Raw genomic sequence first — 21,459 nt, 5'->3', positions numbered from 1 at the left:
TCACACTTGCTGATCAGACTATTGTTATCCATAGGGTTTTCACTGGCTGACTTTCAGAAGTAGATTATCAGGCCTTTCTTTCTAGTCCTTCTTACTCTGGAAGCTCTGCTGAAACCCGTTCAGCATCATAGCAACATGCAAGCCTTCAATGACAGATGGGTGGTGGGCTGCACATGAGGTGCATTGGCCAGCAATCAAACCTGGGTCTCCTGCATGGAAGGCAAGAGTTCTACCATTGAACCACCAATGCCTCAACATCCATATTATAGATGAGCAAACTTGAGAAACAGATCAGGGAAGTGAACTTCCCAAGGTCACAGTGCTGGTCAGGGTAAGAACCAGGACTTGGCCTGGATATTCCTCCAAGCAGTCGTCAGCTAAAACTTATCCCTCCTTGCTCAGTGCTTCTGTAGCCCTGTGTCTTGGCCTCCTCTCATTTGCTCACCAATGGTCCTTGAATGTGTCCTCTGTGCCTGGCCCTGTACTAAGGTCCTTCCCTGTCATGGAGGAGCTCCTAGTGAGAGGCAGAAAGAAACACAGAGATGTGCACCAAAGTGTCACTGGTGCTATGATGGAGCATCTACAGGAACAAGATGGAGGTTTGAACAGAGCTCCGCATTCTCCCTGTGGGCCCATGAGCCTACTCTGTATACCCATTGTCAGTACAGGGCCTGGATCCCAGCAGGTGCTCAGTTAGGGACTGATGGAAAGGAGGAAGGAAGGAAAGAGGAAGGGAGGGAGGGAGGCAAGTTTTTCTTCCCTATCAGGTAATAAGGCTGGGTGATGACCTGATTCCCCCTCTACCCCCGTATCCAGGTGCTTCCTAGTTATTCATTTCACAAATGTTTACTGAGCATCTACTCTGTGCAGCCAGCATGCCAGGTGCTGGAGGTCCTGTGGAGAACAAGACAGACACAGTCCAGTCACAGTGGATCTTATGGGCTGACACAGCCCTATGCTTCCCTCCACCTCAGTCCCACGCACAACTGCCCGGGTGTGTATCAGTCTCAGATAGGCTGGGAGCTCCCCAAAAGCAGGGATCAGGACTGACTCCTCCTGTCGCCTGCATCCAGCATGAGCCTGGCCCTAAGTGGTCAGTGACCATTTGTGAGATAAACCCAACAATCGTGCATCCAAGGATCGGTGGGAAGGGCGGTAGTCTGCTTTAAAAAGGACTTTCTGACCAGGCCCGCTTGCAGCCAGGGCCTCAACCAGCATTGTTTTGTCAGCCTATCAGAGGATACGTGAAGCTGTACAGACTCAGTGACAACACATGGAGATTATTGGTCTGGCTCTTTATCTGCTTTTATCTAAATGACCCAAAGCATAAAACAAAAGTGGCTCAGCAGCCACAGCCCAGGCAGGAACCCTATCTCTGGACTGGCCCCCTCTCTGGATTCAATATTAAGCTAGCTCTGGCCCAGAATGTCTCAGTCGACAGGAACCTGAGCACCCTCCCTGCCTCAATCCACCATCTCCACCAAGGTGGGATGGTTTTCCAGAGTCACACAACACCTGGCCAAAAAGAGGTGGAATAACTCAGACTGCGTGAGGTTTTTTAGATGAGGCAACTCCCCTTTGGACCATATATCTCCCCAAAAGTGGGACCAAATAATTCTTTGCTGTGGGGGAGCTGTCCTTTGCACTGTAGGACGTAGAGCACATCAAGGCTCACTATATATAGCCTGTGGGATAGGATTGCGTCTGGGCTGGATAAGCGCAGACCCAGTGAGACTCCTCCTCCTCAACCCCAATCTGATGCCTCCCTTTTCTATGCCCTCCTACTTCTTAAAAGGAGCCCTGGTGGCACAACAGTTAAGCACCAGTTGCTAACCGAAAGGTTAATGGTTCAAACCCACCCAGCCACTCCAAGGGAGAAAGACCTGGAGATCTGCTTCCATAAAGATTATAGCCTAGAAAACCCTATGGAGCAGTTGTACTCTGTCACATGGGGTCACTATGAGTCAGAATTGACTCAATGGCACCAAACAGCAACTTCTTAACCTCATCTTAGATGTCTACATTGTCTTACCAATTAAACTATTACTGACTCAAAAGCAGGGATGGGTTTCACTCTTCTCTTCTCCAGATCACAGTACATATACCCTATAATACTTGTTGCCGCCAAGTCAATTCCGACTCAAATAGGACAGAACAGAACTGCCCCCATATGGTTTCCAAGGCTGTAAATCTTTACGGAAACAGACTGCCACATCCTTCTCCCGCAGCGCAAGAACTAGTGGGCTTGAACCGCTGACCTTTCAGTTATCAGTCAAGTGCTTAACCACTGCGCCACCAGGGTAGGTGCTTAATAAAAATTTACTGATGGGCTCCACGCCTTAGCAATTCTCTAAAAGAAGACATGTTCCATCCAACACCATAAGACACCAACCAGATGAAATCCCAAAGGAGTGAATGTCAAGCCCCATGATGAGGTTCAAACTGCTAAATGCTGGGTCTCTGAGTCCTTCATGCAGAGCTCCAGCCCCTGTGTAAACCCCAGTGGCGAACTAACCGGACTCCAGTCTAATCACCATTCCCACGTGTGTCTCCCCAACTGTGCGCCTCGGGGTGCCTTGTGCACCTTTGCTCTGCAGCACCCAGAACACCCCCTGGTACACAGGAAGAGCTCACTGGATCTTTGTTAAGATGTTCACCACAATATTATTTTAAAAAGTGAGTGAGAGCAGGAAATAACCTTGATGCCCAGCAACAGATGAAGGATCACCTATATCAGGGTGTGTCCAAGTAATGAAGTACTATGTGGTCATTATTTTGAAAGTATGTCACTCATGAAGAAAATTCTTAAAGTAGTCTATAAAAGTAGCATCAATGCCACGATTCCAACTATTTTTAAACCGTGCACATAGACAGTGGCCAAAAAGGAACAACGAGCAGGGGGAATGTGATTTTTGTGGGGGTAGATTTGTGAAAGAATGTGTCACATTTTGAATTAGTTATTACTACAATGCTATTAAGTATGCCTGGGTAGCATGAACAGTTAAATACTTGACTACTAGCTGAAAGGTTGACAGTTGGAACCCACCCAGAGGTGCCTCAGAAAAAAGACCTGTCAATCTGCTTCTGAAAGATCCTGCCTTAAAAACCCTATGGATTAGCTCTACTCTGTACACATGGGGTCGCCATGAGTGGGAACAGACTCACAACAACAACATAATGTTATTAGTGAATAATTTTTTAAAAAATAATAATTTACAGAAGAATGCAAAGAAAACCCAAACCTGATGCCATCAAATTGATTCCGACTCATAGCAACCCTATAAGACAGAGGAGTACTGCCCCATGGAGTTCCTAAGGAGTACGTGGTGGATTTGAACCGCCGATCTTTTGGTTAGCAGCCGTAGCACTTAACCGCTACTCCAGCAGGGTTTCCTACAGAAGAATAGGAAGGTGGAAATCTGTCTTAATCCCAGGGGATGTTTTCAAAAGATAGAAGGTCTTGACAGATGGATACTGGTATGCTGAGTCAACAGGTTGACGAGATCTCAAGCCGCGTTGCTTGAAGAGAAATGTTCAGGTGCAAAACTCTCCTCCCGGGCCCAGCCAAGTCACCTGGAGTTCCAGGCTCAGCTCCCCACAGCACCCTGAGAAGGGTGTCCAAGGCTGAGGGACTTGGGGATGCAGGTCCTGGATAAGAGAAAGCTCACTTGCTGCCAGGGCCTGAGGCCTCAGAGAGCAGGAGAGACGCAGAGGGAAGATGGCCATGTGAAGACAGAGGTGGAGACTGAAGTTAGTTACACACCACAAGCAAGGCACGTCTGAGGCTACCAGAAGCTGGGAAAGATAAGGCTTCCTCTGGAAACTTCACAGAGAGCATGGCCTTGCCAATACCCTAATTCAGACTTCTAGCTTCCAGAACTGTGAGACAATAAATTTCTGTTGTTTTAAGTTTCCCAGTAGTTTGTTACAGCAGCCCTAGGAAGCTGTCACAGATTTCATATTTGTATTCAATATTAAACCAGTTTTAGCTAAGAATGAGGTCCCTGGATGGTGCAAACAACTACTGACTGAAAGTTGGCAGTTCAAATCCACCCAGCAGCACCACAGAAACCCCTAGGGAGCTCAGTTCTTCAGGTAGTCCCGATTTACAATGGGGTCCCATTCTGCTGACTCTGTCATATATTGGTTCTGACAAATACCTCTTTTTTTTTTTTTTAGTTTTCATTATTATTGCCTTTTATTATCAGTATCTTTATAAATTTGATCTTTATGTGTCTTTTGGGGTTGGAAACATTACATATAAACTTACAGATGTATTTTAATACATACATACATATTACTAATGATAAGACGTACCAAAAAAAAAGACACTCTTAAGTACAGGTCATCATAACTCAAACATATCATAAATTGGGAACTACCTGTACTCTGAAACACTTGGGGTCACCGTGAGTGAGAACTGATTTGACAGCAATGGGTTTGGTTTTGGAGTTTTAGGGGTTTTTTTGGCCAAAAATGGCTCAGCTGACAGGAGAACCTGAACACTGTCCTCCCAGGAAAAGGGGGACAGATTCTGCTTAATATAAGAACTTTCTCTGAAGGTAGTGAGCTCCCTGTCCCTAGAGGTATTCATTACTAGAGGTTTTCAGTGACAGACTGGAGACTTTCCATCAAAAACATTTTAGGGAGATGGGGGGCTGAATTTCATGTACAGCGTGGGAAATAGAGCTTTTATTTACTGAGTACCTATATAAATTGAACAACACTTTAAATACATACTATCTCATGGACTCTTCATCGGCTTTTACAAATGAGGAAACTGAGACTCAAGAAGGTGAAATCATTTGTTCAAGTTTTCAAAGCCAGCATAGGCAGAGCAGGGATTCAAACACACTCTGCCTAACGGCAAAGCTTCTTCCTTTCACGCCAAATGTTTAACTTTTTAAATATTTTATTCACTGGCAATAAGAGAGTTTGATTCCTCGTTCAGACTTTCTCCTAAGGTAGGATATTGAAATTCTCAACTTTTGTGTAGCTGAGACCTGGTGAACAAAGTAGGTCCTAGCCAAGCTGGTGGTGGCCCATCTGGAGAGCAAGGGGGCCAAGGCCAGTGAGTCCAGGCCTGCCTCCAGGTGGCCCTGAACTCACCCCGTCCAGCCATTCCCCCTATTCCAGGTGCTGAAAGAGGACAAGTGTCCAGGGCACAGCCCAATCCTTCTCAGGGCTCCTACTGATGCTGAGAGTGGACTTAGGAAACAGTGTGTGGCAGTGGGCAGACCATCAGTGAGGAATCAGGAGGAGTCCTGGCCTCCATCACCAGCTCTGCCACGGACATCCCAGGAATTCAGGCAAGTCACTCCACCTCCCTGAGCCCTGCCTTCCTTTCGGCAAAATAGAATATTCTATCTGCTTGGCCCAGTTCAGAGCTGCTGTACGGGGTTCTGCTGGCAGTGCATTCTCACCTTCTTGGGAACTCCTACACATCCTTCAAGGCCCAATCCTGATGTTGCCTACTCTGTGAAGCCTTCTTTGATCACTTCCCACCCCTGGGCCCAGAGTGAGTTACTCTGTGCTTCTCTAGCACCCATCCCCTATCCGTGGACTAGTTATTTGATTGTGGGAATCTGAGCAGGTGCCATGTCTCTTCAGCTGCACAAACTGGTGAGCTGGACTGACAACAAGGCATCTTTGCCAACTCAAATCCAACTGGGCTTTTGAGGTCTTGTATTTCCAGATCTCTGTAAAGCATTCTCAAACTGTCAGCCTATGGCTTCTGTGTGATGTGTTTCACAATGTGCCCTTAGGTGTTTTCCACTTGCTCCTCTCCCTCCGGAGCCCTGGTGGCGCAATGGTTAAGAGCTACATCTGCTAACCAAGAGGTCAGCAGTTCTAATCCACCAGCCACTCCTTGGAAATCCTATAGGACAGTTCTACTCTGTTCTATCGGGTTGATATGAGAGGAATCAACTTTGTGGCAAGGAGTTTGGCCTCTCCCTCCACTTCCCCACACAAGTCTCCATTTTCTCTCCCCTTTCTATGCCCTGGAGTATTCAGTTTGGGGCTAGGCACATAGTAGGGCCGCACCTCCCCAAATCAAGTTGCCCATGTCAGCAAGAGTACCCTGGAGCTGCTGCAGCCCCAGCCTACTCTCTGCTGGGCCTGGATAAGCCTGGCCCTCAGTGGCCCCTTACCCCACCCATCGGGCTGAGGTAGCACTGGGCCCTCTCCCAGGCCCAGCTGGCCAGATTGTCCCCAGGCCTCTGTCCGGCCAGGTCACTCCAGTGCCGGGTGTGTTGTTCCCTGAGCTGGCAGACACACTATGTTCCCTGCAATCTCGTGTCTATAAAGGCCAAGTGGCGCCAGCAGTCCTGGAAGCTTCGTTCCAGTCTGGATCCCTGCAAACCTCCTCCAGTTCCCTGAGCCCACAACACAATTTGAGGCCATAAGAGTTATGTCTTTAACCTCCTGTCCATACCAACCCCACCTTTTTTTTTTTTTATTAGTGGAATATTAGAGTCTTTTACAGAGATAGTGGTGATAAAAGGACTCTGAAAGGGCCTGCATTACCACTGGGGCCACTTGCCCAGGGAAAACTCAGTCCCAGATACAGAGGAAAAACAAAACAAATCCATGTCTCCAGTTATACCACATTGAGAAAATGAACCAAAAGTGCTTTATACAGAGGCAGCACAGTGTTGGGGAGACCTGTGCTCAAGCCCTGACTCTTCACTTATCAGCTGTGTGGACTTGGGCAAGTCACCTCCTCCAGGGAGCCTTCCCGAAGCCCCACCCCAATGGGCACTATCTACGGGTACTCATGACCCCTTGAGTTTCCATGCATCTCCTGCTACAGTGGGAATTCTTCCCTGTCAGGGACAGACAGATCTCTTCTTCCTGTCACCCAGCCCAGGGCCTAGGACACAGGGGCATCAGTGAGCAGCATTTCTGGATGCATTGATGGAGGAACAGATGAATAGAAAAACAAAACAACAACATAGTTCAACTTTCTGGGCCTGCTTTTCACCTTTCGGACAAGAATTAAACCTCCTTTCTCTATACCCATAGTGCCAGGTACAATGCATGGTGCATGGTAGATGCTAATGACTGAATAAAGGGGTCTGGTCCCTCATCAGCGCTGAGGTGAGGATCAGGTAAGATGGGGGTGAAAACATCACTAATACCAGTGTTAGATGTTTAGCTCAGTGCTACTCAAAATGTGGTCTACAGACCAGCAGCATCAGCATCACCTAGGAACCTGCTAGAAATGCAAATTCTCAGGCCCACCCCAGACCTACTGAAACAGAATCTCTTGGGACAGGACCCAGGAATCTGGGTTTTAACAAGTCCTCCAGGTGATTTTTATGCAAGGTAAAGTTTGAGAAACAACAGTTTTAATCATAGGTCTAAGTTGCTTACGTTCTCAGTGCCTCTGTTTCCACCTCTGTGAAAGGGGGATAATATTTGTAAATGTGCTCAGAAGAGTTACAGGCAAGTGAGTCCTTGTTACTGTCGTTACTGAACCCCTACACTACGAGCCCAGCACTGTGGGAGGCACTGAGAAGGACCCAGAGGTAGCAGACACAGCCCCTTCTGTTCTCCAGAACTCAGGATAAAGATGTTACACCCACTGTTGTTGTCATTGCTGTCACTGCATGCCATCGAGTCTATTTCAACTCATAGCGACCCCATGTGACACAACAAAACTGTCTCATTGAGTTTTCTTGGCTGTAATCTTTACAGAAGCAGATCACCAGGTCTTTTGCCCATGGAGCCGCTGGGCAGGTTCTAACTGCCAACCTTTCAGTGAGCAGCTAAGCACTTAAGCGTTTGTGCCACCAGGGCTCCTGTGTTACACCCAAGGGGGGGAGTGTAATAAAGTGCTCAATGGCATACGTGGGGTCACGTGAGTGAAACCTCACGGCTGTCCCAGAGGGCCTCAGGACTGAGCTGAAGCCATCCCCATAAGTGATGCAAGACTCACAGCCTCAGTCAAGCTGTGAGCTCCATTTACAGAGGAAAAGACCGAGACCTAGAGAGAGGCAAGGACCCGAGGTTGCCCAGCCAGTGTGGGGCGAGCCAAGACAGTGACACAGACTTCTCAGGCTCTTCTAGGCAGATTTTGATAGACTTCCAGCAGAAGTGTCCACTGCAAGACCCCTCACTCACCCTAGTCCGAGAGCGGTGGAGACAGGCTATGTGCACACAGCAGGGGCCTAATTAGTACTCCTGACTCGCTCCTGGCCAGGAGCTTCACATGGGCTGAAGCTCAGGCTGAGGAGCCACAGCATCTCCCCTGGTAGTGGTTGGTTCTCTCAGACCCCCTATTTTACCCAACTGGGGTTAAATGTGGGGGTCTGAGCGACTCCAGCAACCTGGATTTCCCCAGAACAGCCTCTCCCTAGCCCTGACTCTTAAACTCACATTCATTCATTTATTCATTCAACAATTCTTCTCCAGGCACCTCCTGTGTGCCAGGCCCCATGCTGGCAGCTTTAATCCTAGCAAATGACAAGAAGAAGATTCACTTGAGATTCTTATTCCACCTTTAGAGATGAGGCTACATGATCTGCCTGTGGTCATACAGCTCGTAAGAAGCAGAGCAGGATGGTCTTGTCCTTGCCACTTCCTCAAATTAGAAGCTTGCATATGAGACTGGCTCCGCCCCAGATTAGGTCCTGACTTCAGGTAAGGTACAGCCCCATTCTGAGTGAGCCTCAGAGTCTCCACAACCAATGGGGAAAATAACATCTATCTCCCAGACCTGCCCGGGGAACTCTAACAAGACAATGAAAACATCCAGGTGTCTTATTTGATCACCTCTCATGGCTGCTTTTAAGGCACAGACACTTCCAAGAGATTTCTCCTCACAACCCCGAAGGGCAGCAGGCAAAGGGATTGTTATCTCTCTTTCAACAGACACTTACGGAGGTGCAGCTCTCACACAGGGGAACAGAGCAGCAAAGTTTGGACTCAAACCCAGGTCTTCTGGCTCCTGGGCCAGGGACCCTCCAACCAGGGCTCTCGCTGTCCTGCCACCTCCTTCACCAGAACCTCCTCCCAGAACCACTCCACAGAACAGCAGCCCTCCCCATCTTCTCTCTCCACCTGGCCCAGAGAGGCAAGCCTCGAGCCAGCAGCCACCAGGATCCAATCCAAGAATCCCCAGGCAAAAGGAAAAGAAAAAGGCACAGTTAAGATTGAAAACTTCTTGAATAGAACCCTGTTTTATTTTGAGGAAGAAAATAGAGACTTGGTTCACAGTTCAGGAAAAAAAAATTAATCCTTGGGTTCAGTTTGGGATTCAGCAAATTAGCACCGTTTGCTCTGGTTTTTGGTTTGAGGTTCTGGTCGAGTCTGTGGGAAGCCCCAGGTGGGGATACCCCATTCCACAGCCCCAAAGGCGTTGGCCTCGATGGCTCCATTTGAGGGACAGAGGATAAGGAAAGACCATTCAGGGAGGACAGGCAAACGTCCCGGTTCTCCTTAAAGTGCTGGAAGCAACTGGCCCAGGCCTAGATTCAGGGGCATTCATCCTTCCCCAGCTCTGTCTGCTGCCTCCAGCCCAGGCACGTGCTGGACCATCCCTTGCTGCTGAGGGGAGAGCCAGCTTCACCCCATCCTGCATACCCTGGCCCAGTGACCCAATTTGGTACTTCAAGCCTGAGAGTTCCAACCACACCGACAGCCCTGCCCATTTCTTCTCTATGTCCCTTCCACCCACCCACTGCACTGGGAACTCCCTGAGGGCAGGTCCCCAGTGCCCAGCACAGGCCCAGCCACAGCAAGTGGTCAGTCAGAAATCACCTACCCACCAGCCCTGTAACAGACATGTGCTTTAAGGAAAATCAGTCCTTCCCCTAGCCCTCAGGCTGAGCCTTCCAGTTTTAAGTGTGTGCATCCTACAGTCAGAGTCCTTGAGTCGCACAAACGGTTAAGCATTCACGTACAAATCAAAAGGTTGGTGGTTCAAACCCACCCAGGGATACCTCGGAAGAAAGGCCTGGCAATCTGCTTCTGAAAGGTCATAGGCATAGAAACCCTATGGCGTGTAGTTCAACTCTGCACACGTGGTGTCACCATGAGTTGGAACTGACTTGAAAGCAACTGGTTTGGTTTTGGTTTTGGGTCCTGCAGCCAGAAGCACCTCCATCCAACTTCCCACAGAGGGCCCTGTGACACCCCCTAGGGCCATGCCACGGCTGTTAACTCCCCTACTCTGCCTCACTTCAGGGCTGGGAGATTTAATAACCCCTTTCAGTTATTAAAATTTCTCTCTCACTCTTGCCTTATACTGGAAAGATTATGGGCTTTGGACAGATAAACATGCCTCAAATCCCACTTATCAGTCATCCAAGTTGTTTTGTCCTCCGTGAGCCTTATCTATAGAATGAGAATATTGACAATATCTATTTTGCAGGGTCTCATGGGCTAAGTGATGTGCCATAAATAAAGCACCTAGCACAGCAACTGGCACACAGTAGGTACCAAAGAAATTGAAGTTATCCTCCCTCATCTCCCTACCCCCAGGGCACAGAGTTTCCTTGTTTCCCCCGTGATGACGGAGCCTACAGCTATCTACAGCTTGTAATTACAAATACACATTAGGATATCATAAGCTCCACACTAGGCTTTACATTTCCATCAACAGAATGCAGTTTGTAGATTAATTACTGTCTGTGAGTTTGTCCTACTGTGGTGGCTTACATGTTGCTATGATACTAGAAGCTATGCCACCAGTATTTCAAAAACCAGCAGGTTCATCTATGATGGATAGGTTTCAGTGCAGCTTCCAGACTAAGACAGACTAGGAAGAAAGGCCAGGTGATCTGCTTCCAAAAATTAGACAGGGAAAATTCTATGGATCACAACAGAACACTGTCGGCTCCAACATCATAAAGATGGCACAGGACCAGGAAGTGTTTTGTTCTTTTGTATGTGGGTCACCATGAGTCAGAGCTTTTCACCAAGGGAATAAAATCTGTGGAACCAGATAAACTTCTACCATGAAGGACGAGTGATTATACCCATCCTCCAGGTGAAAAAACTGAGGCACAAAGCCGCTGGGTAACTTGTCAAAGTTGCACAGCCAGCGGGAGATGGAGTTGGGGCTGGAATTCATGTCTGCCTGGCCCCAGGGCCCCCGCGGAGAAACACCCTGCAAATAACAGCCTTCCCTCACCAACACCTAAGTTTGTTCTCAGAAGTTCTGCTCCCCAGCCTGGCCGTTCAACACACTGCGACTAGAGGAAAAACAGCCTAGTTTGGAAAGCAATAAAAATGTGTGGGTTTTTTTTTTTTTGCTAAACAAATTAGTTTACATCTGGTGGTGTGCAAATAAATAGAGGGGCCTCAGCCGGGCCCAGACCAGATGTCTCCCAGGGCGGGACCAGATCCAATCGGAGCGGGATTGGATCTGGCCCTGGGCACCCGTGCAGAGTACCCTCACTTCTCCCTTGTTCTCATGCCATCTCTGGGATCTGGGGTGCCTCCTCGCCTCCTTCTCCTCTCTTCTCTGTCATCACCTCAAGAACTGTCCATCTGTGTGGGTTTCTGCAGTCCTTCCTCCCCCACTTAGGAGAGGAGCAGTGTGTCTGGAGTTTGTATCTACCTCACTGCTGCGAGGACTCGGGCATACTACTTTTCCCTTCTGCGCCTCAACCTTCTCATGTGTGAATGAGGTAATGTCTTCCTAGGAGCCCTGGTGGCACAATGGCTAAGCACTCGGTGTAACTGAAAAGTTGGCAGTTCAAACCCACCCAGCAGCTCCATGGGAGAAAGATCTGGTGATCTGCTTCCATAATGATTACACTGTGCAATTCTACTCTGTCACATGGGGTCAGTAGGCGTCGGAACTGTCTTGACAACAAAAATTTCCTTTTTTTTTTTGGTGCTCCCCACCAGATCAGTCCCTGGAGACTCCTGTGCCTCCTCCTTCCTGGAGATTCTCACTGGGCACCAGCACATTAGACTTTGAGAAAGGTGTCATCAAGAGCCTTCCTGCAGAGTTGTCCTCAAAGCCCAAAAAAACCTACTATCAGTTCCCTGACAGCTTGGGAGATGCTGCCTTGAAATGGGCCAGGATGGTTCATCCCACCACACAGATAAGCAACTGAGGCCCTGAGAAGCTGGATGACTTGCCTGGCATCACACAGAGGCCAGGTGCCCAGACTTCTAGCACCAATGTTTTCTCCAGCACTAACTAATGAGAAAAAGCTGGTGACTCATAGTGACCTTATATATAACAGAACAAAACGTTGCCTGGTCCTGCGCCATCTTCGTGATCATTGGTATGTTTGAGTCCATTGTTTTGGCTATTGTGTCAGTCCATCTCATTGAGGTTTCCCTCATTTTTGGTGACCCTCTAATTTACAAATTATGATATACTTTTCTAGCGATTGGTCGTTCCTGATGACATGTCCAAAGTAAGTGAGCTGAAGTCTTGCCAACCTCGCTTCCAAGGAGCATTCTGGTTGTATTTCTTCTAGGACTGATTATTCACTCTTCTGGCAGCCCACAGTATATTCAATATACTTCGTCAACATCACAGTATGAATGCAGAGACATGCTATTGGCACAGAAATGTCATCCTAAGTCTGCCCAAGTACTAACATCCACCATGAGTGCCCAAGTCCCTTGGGTCTTAAAAGTTTCTGACTTCCAGAGCCACTAATTTAAACAGGAACATCACTGAGTGGAAAGGGGGGGGTGTCACACCTTGGTACTTTCAGCCAGGACACAGACAGGATTAGCTGAGAGCAGAGCAAGAGTGAGGCCTTCTGGGTGTGGGTGGGATGCAATGGACAAGATGATCCCCAGAATCCCTTCCTGGTCAGATAATCTAATTAACTGGACCCAACTTTCTAGCCCATTTCTGCTGTTAAGTGGGGTGTGCCCGTGGTCCTGGTTCTCAGAGTGTGAACTTAAAACCAAGGTGCTGCTTCCCTCCCGACCCCTTGCAGCCTAGGAAGTCATCCCCCACCCCACATGCCTTGCTCCCTCCTCATCTAGATCTGAAACTGGGCTCTTGGTGCCTGCAGGCCCTCAGGGCCTTAGATGCAGCGGGTGGACATGGAAGGGAGCAGCAATACATCTCGCTTTATCTCCCTCCACGACATCTGGACCATCCTAGGCCTCTGGTGGGAAGGGGAAGGGGCCCACAAGGAGGGGGAAGGCAGCCACGGATGCCCTCGGCAGCAGCTGGATGGCCATGGGAGCTGGGCCTGCAATTAAAATAAACCCCAAAACAGCCTTAAAATAACTACAAGTCATTTCGAGAAGATTGTATTGTTGAATTTACTGTTTGTTTACTGAGACAATCCGAGTTGGGTTGCAGATGAAAGTAGGAGGGAGACCAGATGTGAGGCTGAACGTCTGACCTGTGGCATCTGCTGCTCTGGCAGAAGCCCGGGCATGCCTGGGGGAAGGGGCAGCCCAGAAACAGGTGGTGAAGACCCAGAGACCCAGACCCCTGCCCCAAAGCACAGGTTAGCCAGCCTTTCCTATTCAGGCCCCAGAAAGGCAGCATTCCATTTGTCAACTCCCCACCTTGACACAGAACCCAGGGAGGGCTACTTAGGGACAAGGTGTCTCCAAAAGAGTCTGGGCTTCAGAATCACACAGATTAGAGTTCAAATCCTAGCTGTGCAACCGTGGACCAGTGACTCTACTTCTCTGAGCCTCTGTTTCCTCAGCTGGAAAACCAGGACAGCAATGAAACCTGGCCTCCTGCGTTGCTATGAGGAGTAAGTGTGGGGAGGCATGGAAAGCCCGGCACAGGGCTGGGCACAGTGGGGCTCCAAGAATGCAATGCCGGCCTCCACTTCTCTACTTCCCTCTCCAGCTTGTCAGTCTTCTCCTGTAAAGAGCGATAACTAGAGCTAAAGACCACCTGCCCCCACCCACACCTAAGGCAGCCTGACCCCAGGCCTGTGGAAGGGCCACCTCCACGTCCTTACGGCACCCAGGGTGTACTGATATTCTAGCACATATGGAAATTACCTGCTTACTTACCTGCCCCCTGCCCCACCCCGGGTCACATGTCTGTAAACTCCTCAAGGTCAGGTACCAGGTCCGATTCTCTGGGTGCCCAGTGCCCAGTGCCCAGCCCGGAGCTGGACCCAGGCAGTGCTTAACAAGCATCTGCTGACTGAAGGGGAGAAGCCAGTGAGGGAGAGAGGATCTCTACTCACTCCGGGAGCCTCTGACAGACACAGGTTTTCTACATGTCTCTACTAATAGTTTCAAAACTTTTCATATCAAATATAGCATTTATCCTTAATGCCCTCATAAGAAAAGGCAAGGAAATACTCAAAAGAATTAAAAACAGGAACACAAACAGATACATGTACACCATGTTCACTGCAGCACTACTACTCATAATAGCCAAAAAGTGGAAGCAACCTAAATGTCCATCAACAGACAAATGGATAATCAAAATGTGGTACAAATATACAATGGAATACTACTCAGCCATAAAGAGAAACCAAGGCTGATGCATGCCACAACATGGATGAACCCTGAAAACATTATGCTGAGTGAAATCAGTCAGCCCCAAAAGCACAAATATTGTATGATCCTAGTTATATAAAATATCTAGAATAGGCAAATGTATAGAGACCACAATCCATTAATGGAAACCAAGGGTGGGAAGGGGCAGGAAAGAGGGAGTCATTGCTTAGAGGGCACTGAGCTGCTGCGAAGGCTGACGGAAAATTTTGGAAATGGATAGTGGTGATGGTTGCACAACATGATGAAGGCAATTAATGTCACTGAATTGTACATGTAAAAAATGTTGAAATGGAAGAACTTTTGTAATACATACTCACCACAATAAAAAAAAAATTAGTTAAAAAAATAAAGGCAAGGAGGAGTTCTATCACACTAGTTTCATAGATGGGAAAACAGAGGGCCAAACAGATTAAGAAAACTTACTGCCCTGTCCACAAATCTCTGCTCTTCGGCAGGAAGTAAATGTGATCCACGTCGTAAGTGTGGGGCCTGCCACACAATGGCACCCTTACCAGGCCAGGGCACTGGGGCAAGAGGACAGCCACAGACCTCTGCTACCTGCAGAGCTATGTGACCTTGCGCAAGATACTTAACCTCTCTGAGCCTCAGTTATCTTCTGAGATAGTAAATCCTCCTCACTTTGTGAACATTAAAGGAGATAACAAAAGAGGAAATGTTTCATAAACTGTAAACAACAGGGAAATGTGAAGGGTTATCATCCTGCTTCTATCAGAGAAGGTTTTAAAACTCACATGATCAAAAAATAAATCAATCATATTTGGGGTGTTAGGCAGAGGCAAGTATATGTGTGATGCTCCTGAATGAATGAGTGAATGAATGAATGAACGACAGTCCAACACCAAAGCCAGGGTCTGGCTGTTTAGGCCATTAGAATGTATTCAAAGGCTGTTGCTGTCGTTAGGTACCATTAAGTCAATTCGACTCATAGCGACCCCATGTGACAGAGCAGAACTGCCTTACAGGGTTTTCTAGGCTGCAATCTTTACAAGAGCAGATCAACAGGTCTTTCTCCTGAGGAGCCGCTGGGTGGGTTCTAACTGCTAGCCTTTGGGTTAGCAGCCAAGTATTTAACCATTGTACCACCAAGGCTCCTTATTCAATGGCTAACCAGCCCTAATAACTAAACAATAGGAACAAAGCATCAGATCCGATTCCACTACCGCCTAAATGACCAGATGTGAGATATTTCTGAAGACTAGGAATTGACTATGGGCAAGAGCCTTATCCTTTACCATACCCAAGGCCAGTATAAGGTGAACTTCTCTAAAGAATGGTACACATGTCTGCCACCATCTAACATTTCCACCTCTGTGGCAGACATTGGCCTGGACACAGCTGGGCCAATGTTTCCTGTGCCTTGGCCCCAACTATACTGATGTTATCTGCCGGTGTCAGAAGGGAGTGCAGGCCCCTCTTTCCCAACCTGGGATCCACACAAGTCTCCAAGTCTCCTAAATTAAGTTAAAGAAGAAAACTAAACCATCGTTAACCAGCTGATTTCATGGTGAAGCTGTGAGCACTGTTCGAGCTGCCCTGGGATCTATACTTGGACCAGGACAGCAGTGTTCTTTCCGAGTTCATGGCTACATGAAGATGTGTGCTCAGCTGTGGGTAACTAGACTGGGATATGGGCACATGGCATGTCTACCCCAGTGCTGCACATGAGAACCAGGAACACAGGCCTCAGTGGGCAAAGACTGGGCCAGCCACTTACGCCTCATCAGGGAGAATGGTAGGACCTCAAAGTCTTGTGCCTGGGCTATTACAAAGGCCCCCTGACTGGTCTCACTGCTCCAGGGACGATGCCAAGTAGGGTGGAATACATTGGTCAGAGCCAGGAGAGGGGAGTGGACCAGAGAGACTTGGGAGAATTCATGCAAAATAAGAGAAATGGATGCCACCGGATTGAGTAACTACATCCCAAGAGAGCCAAGAAAGGGAACATTCACATTCTCTCTGTGCAGACAGAGCAAGGGACTGGTCTTCATAAACCTCTATGGCTCTGGTTTCTCCTCCAGGACAGTGATTTCTTTGGAAGGACTATCAAGGAGGGGCAGGTGAAAGGGCCAGGGCCCACCAGTGATCACTTGTCCCACAAACATTTGTGGAGTATCTGCTATGTGCTGGGTGCCTGGGACACAGAGGGAACCGAGACTTGGCCTCTGCCCTTACGGAGCTTAGGATGGACATCTCATCTTTTCCCAATGGTCTCAGAGGTTAAGTGATGTGTCCAAGGTCACATGGCTGGTTAAGTGGAGAGCTGGGACTCAAGCCCATGTTTTCTGGTCTTCCATCAGCTCCTTCCATAGAGCCATATGAACCCAGTCATTTGTTCCTTCTCTCGGGGACCCTCCCTGAACGTTTCTCCTGGCTCCTCTCCACCCCCTCCACTGGACTCCTGTGCTCAGTTTAGTCCTCACTAAACCACTTTGTGGGCTACTCTGCAAGGTTGTTAATCTTTCAACTAATTCATGAGCTCTTGGAGAATAAAGGAAATTTGAAATTGCTATGCTGCATGCAATAAACTCTTGGCATCTGGCCGGCCAGGGCCATTTAAGGCGGATTCGGTACCAGCCCTGCACAGATGCTTCCCTGTGTAAAGTTAGGAGTCCCTCTCCCTCTCTGCAGCCTCTTCCACAGCCTCCTGACCCTGGGACCCATGCGGCAACCATTCATTCGGTCCTTCAGCTGTGCAAGCAGTCACTGACAGAGCTGACCCCTGGCAGCAGGCCCTGGGCTAGGCCAGGGGATGAAAGGCGAATCAGGCACAGTTCCTGTGTCCCCGTTGGGGGGAACGCACAGTCAGAACAGGGCCTTCCCCTGTGGGTTACTTTTCAACATATGTCCCCATAAGGAATGCCAGGGCACCAACCCTGACAGTGACCCTGAGCACTGCTGCTGCGGGCTGGTAACTTTTCACCAGGGTAGATTTGGCATCACTCACTAGAATAAACCCACACTCCTGTCTGAACTGATTCTTCATGAGCAATAACCACAAAGCCAGGGAGAGCAGACAAGGAGAGAAGGGATTTGGAGAGGCCCCTTTAGCATTTATTAATCTATAAGGATCTGTCTTTTACCCAAAAAAGTGCAGCAGTAACTCATTAAGTCATGTTACTACAGAGTAGCAAGAGACCTCAAAGATCATCTCAGGCAACCCTGCCATTTCACTGATGGGGAGACCGAGGCCCAGAAAAGGAAAAGGGCTACCTCAGGTCTCACAGAGAGGCATGCTCAGGGCCTGGACAGGAAGCCAGACTTGTGGAAAGGCCAATGTTGGCTTTATTAGTCCAGACTGCCCCTGCCTCCCAGAGAAAAGCACTGGTGGCTGGAAGGAAGATATTAGCTGACCCAAAGGAATTCATAACTGGTGAGCTTCCCCAGCAAAGTGTCACAATGAAGTGGAGCAGTTGCAGGGAAGGCCCCTGGAAATGCTACCACCTTGAGACCCAGGCCAGCTCCACTGGAGTGCTTCCTCTCCTCCCAAAGGCCCTAGCTACTCTGCTTTTCTTTCCTCTGAACTTTCACTCATTGAATAAGTATTTATTGTGGGCCTACTATATGCCAGACACTGGGGATAGCATGATGAACTAAAGGGACATCTCTGCCTTGAGCTTAACACCTAGTGAGGGAGACAGAAAGTAATCAAAGAATCACATAAATAAACACACAATAAACCCCATTAGCACCATGAATGGCATGTACTGGGAGCTATGAGAGAAGTTAGGGAAGGCTTCCTTGTAGAAATGGCATCTGAACTGAGACATGAAAAACGAGTAAATATTAAGTGAGCGAAGGCTGCCGCGGAGGAGGGGAGGGCCTTCCAGGTCAAGGCAGCAGGTAACGCCATGCTTTGCAAGGGAAGGAAAGAAGGCTAGTGTGGCTGGAGTCCAGAGGGTGACGGGGCAGCCAGTGAGGAGCGGAGTCAGAGGCAGTCAAGGGTCAGACCACGGAGAAGCCCGTGGGCCAAGACCCCAAATGTAAATGCCATTCTGAAAACAGCAGAAACAGGTTTAAGCAGGATGAGGGTATGTGACATGATCAATTTATGTTACAGAAAAGTCACATTTACTTCAGGCTGAACAGCGTAGAAAGGAAACAAGACTAGCTGGGAGGTCACTGCAGCTGACCAGGCTTGGATTGGGGTGGTGACAGTGGAGAGGAAGAGAAATGGACCCATTCAAGAGACATTCGGGAGGTTAAAATGACAGAGCTTGCAGAGAGACTGGAAGTAGAGAGTCGGGAGCTGCTATCAATGTCAAGGTTTTGGTGGTGGCGCCTTCACTGAGTGAGGGACAGAAGAAGGGGATCAGATGAGCTCAGTCCTGGTACACAGAATCTGGGGTCCCACTTCTGTGGGATACCTTCCTTGCTCCCCAACCTTTGCACGGCTGGTAGGCACTGCTGTCTTTGTTACCTAGTGTTGCTTTTACAGAAATACCACAAGTGCGTGGCTTTAAAGATCAGAAATTTATTTTCTCACCATTCTGGAGGCTAAAAGTCCAAGCCAGGGTCTCGGCTGTGTCAATTAGTTCTATAAACCTTCTCCTAGTTTCTGGTGTCTATCGGGAATCCTTGGAATTCCTTGGAGTTCCTTGGTGTCTATTTTCCCCCGTGTATATGTCTCTGTGTCTATGCTGGTCATTTTAAAACTCAAAAGTGATTAGGTTTAAGATCCACCCTATATTGGTATGGCCTCATTAACATAACAAAAGAAGAACCCTATTTCCAAATAGGATCACATCCAGGTACAAGGCCAGGAATTCAACACACGTTCTGAAGGGACCCAATTCATTCCATAACAACTGCTTATACCTCCTGAGCATTTACCAAGCACCCGCCCAGCACTATTCTGAGCACTTACTCTCATAACTTCCCTTAGGACCAGCCTCACATGAGTAAGACGTGATTAGAAACCCAGGCAGGCAGTCTCCAGAACCTTAGCACTTCACCAAAGGCCGACAAGTCCTCTCAACTAGTCACAGAGCACAGTGACCGAAAGTAGAGACTCTGAGGGCAAAGAGTCCTGAGTTCAAATTCCAGCTCTGCTTCCCATTACCTGTGTGACCCCGGGTGAGTTGCACTATCTCTGTGGGCCTCAGCATCTTCATCTGTGAAATGGGGTAACAGCGGTACCACATACGGCAAAGGGTGCTGGAGTGGATTGAATGAGATCATCCATTTAAATCAGCTAGCCCATGTCTGGCACTCAGTAAGCACCAAAGGATGTTAACAAGTACGATCATTAGCTCCCCTGTGTTTCTAGGACCAGCAGAGGCCTTGCACATGGCAGGTGGGTGGAATGAAGGAATGACCAAAGTGCCCAGTGAATGCTTGTCCAGGGAATGAGTGTTACAGCCCCGGCGTGGGTACACTGAGGAGGCAGTGAGCACCTGTTGATGGAGATATTATTCAAGCACACACCGGGCAGACTCTTGCTAGAGATACTGAAGAAGGGATTTGGGCACTGGGAGGACCGAATTAGAAGGACGGGGCTTTGTACAGTCCCTTCCCGGCCTGAGGATAGGTGACTCTCTGGCCCACCAGTCTGCCAGAGCATGGACAATTTTATGGAGCTCAGCTTCTTAATCAATCTTATTCTCCTGGGGCTTAGGGCTGAATCCTTTCCCCAAATTGAACATTTATGGGGCTGGAGGAGAGACGGACAAGCGGGATGGGTGAACTGTCCGCATTCCAGCTAGGAGGTTAAGGGCTTTTGTGTTCTTCTCTTCTAAACCCCAAACCTTCCCAGCCAAGCCTGGGGGCGTCCATGTCTCCTTCAAATGGGCAGGCCATTCCTGGGTCTGCACAGCCCCCGTCCCGGACGTCTGTCGTCCAGCTCCTCCTCCTTGCTCTAGACGGAGCCAGGCTGCCAGAATCTCCGAGAACCGGCAGCACTCAGCACAGGGCCTGGCCCCCAGTACATGTGTTTGTTTGTGAAGTGCGGGAACCAAGTGCAGCCATATTTCAGGGAAAGCCCGGAGGCCTCTAGGTGTCTCCCTGCTCCCTCTGACTCCCAGGCCCATGTGGTCTCTCTGTGGTCAGAACCAGCCAGCACCCCTCAGGACCATGCATGGGGCCCAGGGCAGGTGTGTCTCACTTTACCACCAGAAGGTGAGGCAACTAGCATAGGTCAGGTCCACGAGGGTAGCTTGTTGCTCAGAGGGCTCTCATTCTCACAGAAGAGGAAACTGAAGTCCCTGCAGTGCGTCCTGAAGCACAGCTCTGTTTCTGTTGCCGCCCCAAATCAGAAACCTTGGATGGCTCTCCAGTGCCCACAGGGTCAAGTCCAGGCTCTTGGGCCTGCACTCATTCCCAACTTCCCTACCATGAATCTCCTTCATGCAGATTCCATTCCAGCCTGCCTCTCTTCAGTTGGGCAGCCGGTGAGTGGGGTACCTGGGGACTGCTTACCCAGGCCAGCAGGTGCCCAGCACCGTCCCCACACCACCACCTCTCAGCTAAAGTTGTGGGGCCACTCCCAGAGCAGGCAAGAGGAGCCTGGCCCTGTTTTGCTCTTCACCGGCTGTGTCATTCTAGAGAACTGACTCCGCCCAGTTCAGTGAACATGGCCCAATATCTGCTCCGTGCTTGGCCCTGAGCTGGACACCGAGGACATGGAGAGGAACTCTGCCATCGAGGGACTCACAGTCAGGAAAGGATCAGAGGACACACATGGAAACAGACAATGACAGCCCGGAGTGATGAGGACTGTGGGGAACCAGGGAGGCACCTGACCCAGGCTGGGCGTCAGGGAAGGCTTCCCAGAGGAGGTATGAAAGAGTCGTGAGAGAGAAACAAGACAGAAGAGAGCAGGGGAGGCATTCAGCACAGCAGAAACAAGACGAGAAGCTTGCAAGGTGTAAAAGAGCAAGGTGTGTGCTCCAGCAGACCTCCGCCAACACCTGGCTCTCAAGAGCAATCCTCATCCACAGAGGCTGCAAAGAAACCAGAGGCCACAGGGAGAGG

The 21,459-nt window shown here is 49.1% G+C and overlaps 1 protein-coding gene across 1 annotated transcript in view; it reads right to left on the bottom strand.

Annotated features, from left to right (window-relative positions):
* GLIS1 (GLIS family zinc finger 1) overlaps positions 1 to 21,459 on the bottom strand; it is a 286,001-nt gene that overhangs the window by 207,974 nt on the left and 56,568 nt on the right. The window lies entirely within an intron of this gene.

Source organism: Trichechus manatus, unplaced genomic scaffold (genome assembly GCF_000243295.1).
Source record: "Trichechus manatus latirostris isolate Lorelei unplaced genomic scaffold, TriManLat1.0 scaffold00015, whole genome shotgun sequence".
NCBI lineage: Eukaryota > Metazoa > Chordata > Mammalia > Sirenia > Trichechidae > Trichechus > Trichechus manatus.
Note: the sequence above shows the minus strand (reverse complement) of the source record. Positions and strands in the feature narration are given on the sequence as shown.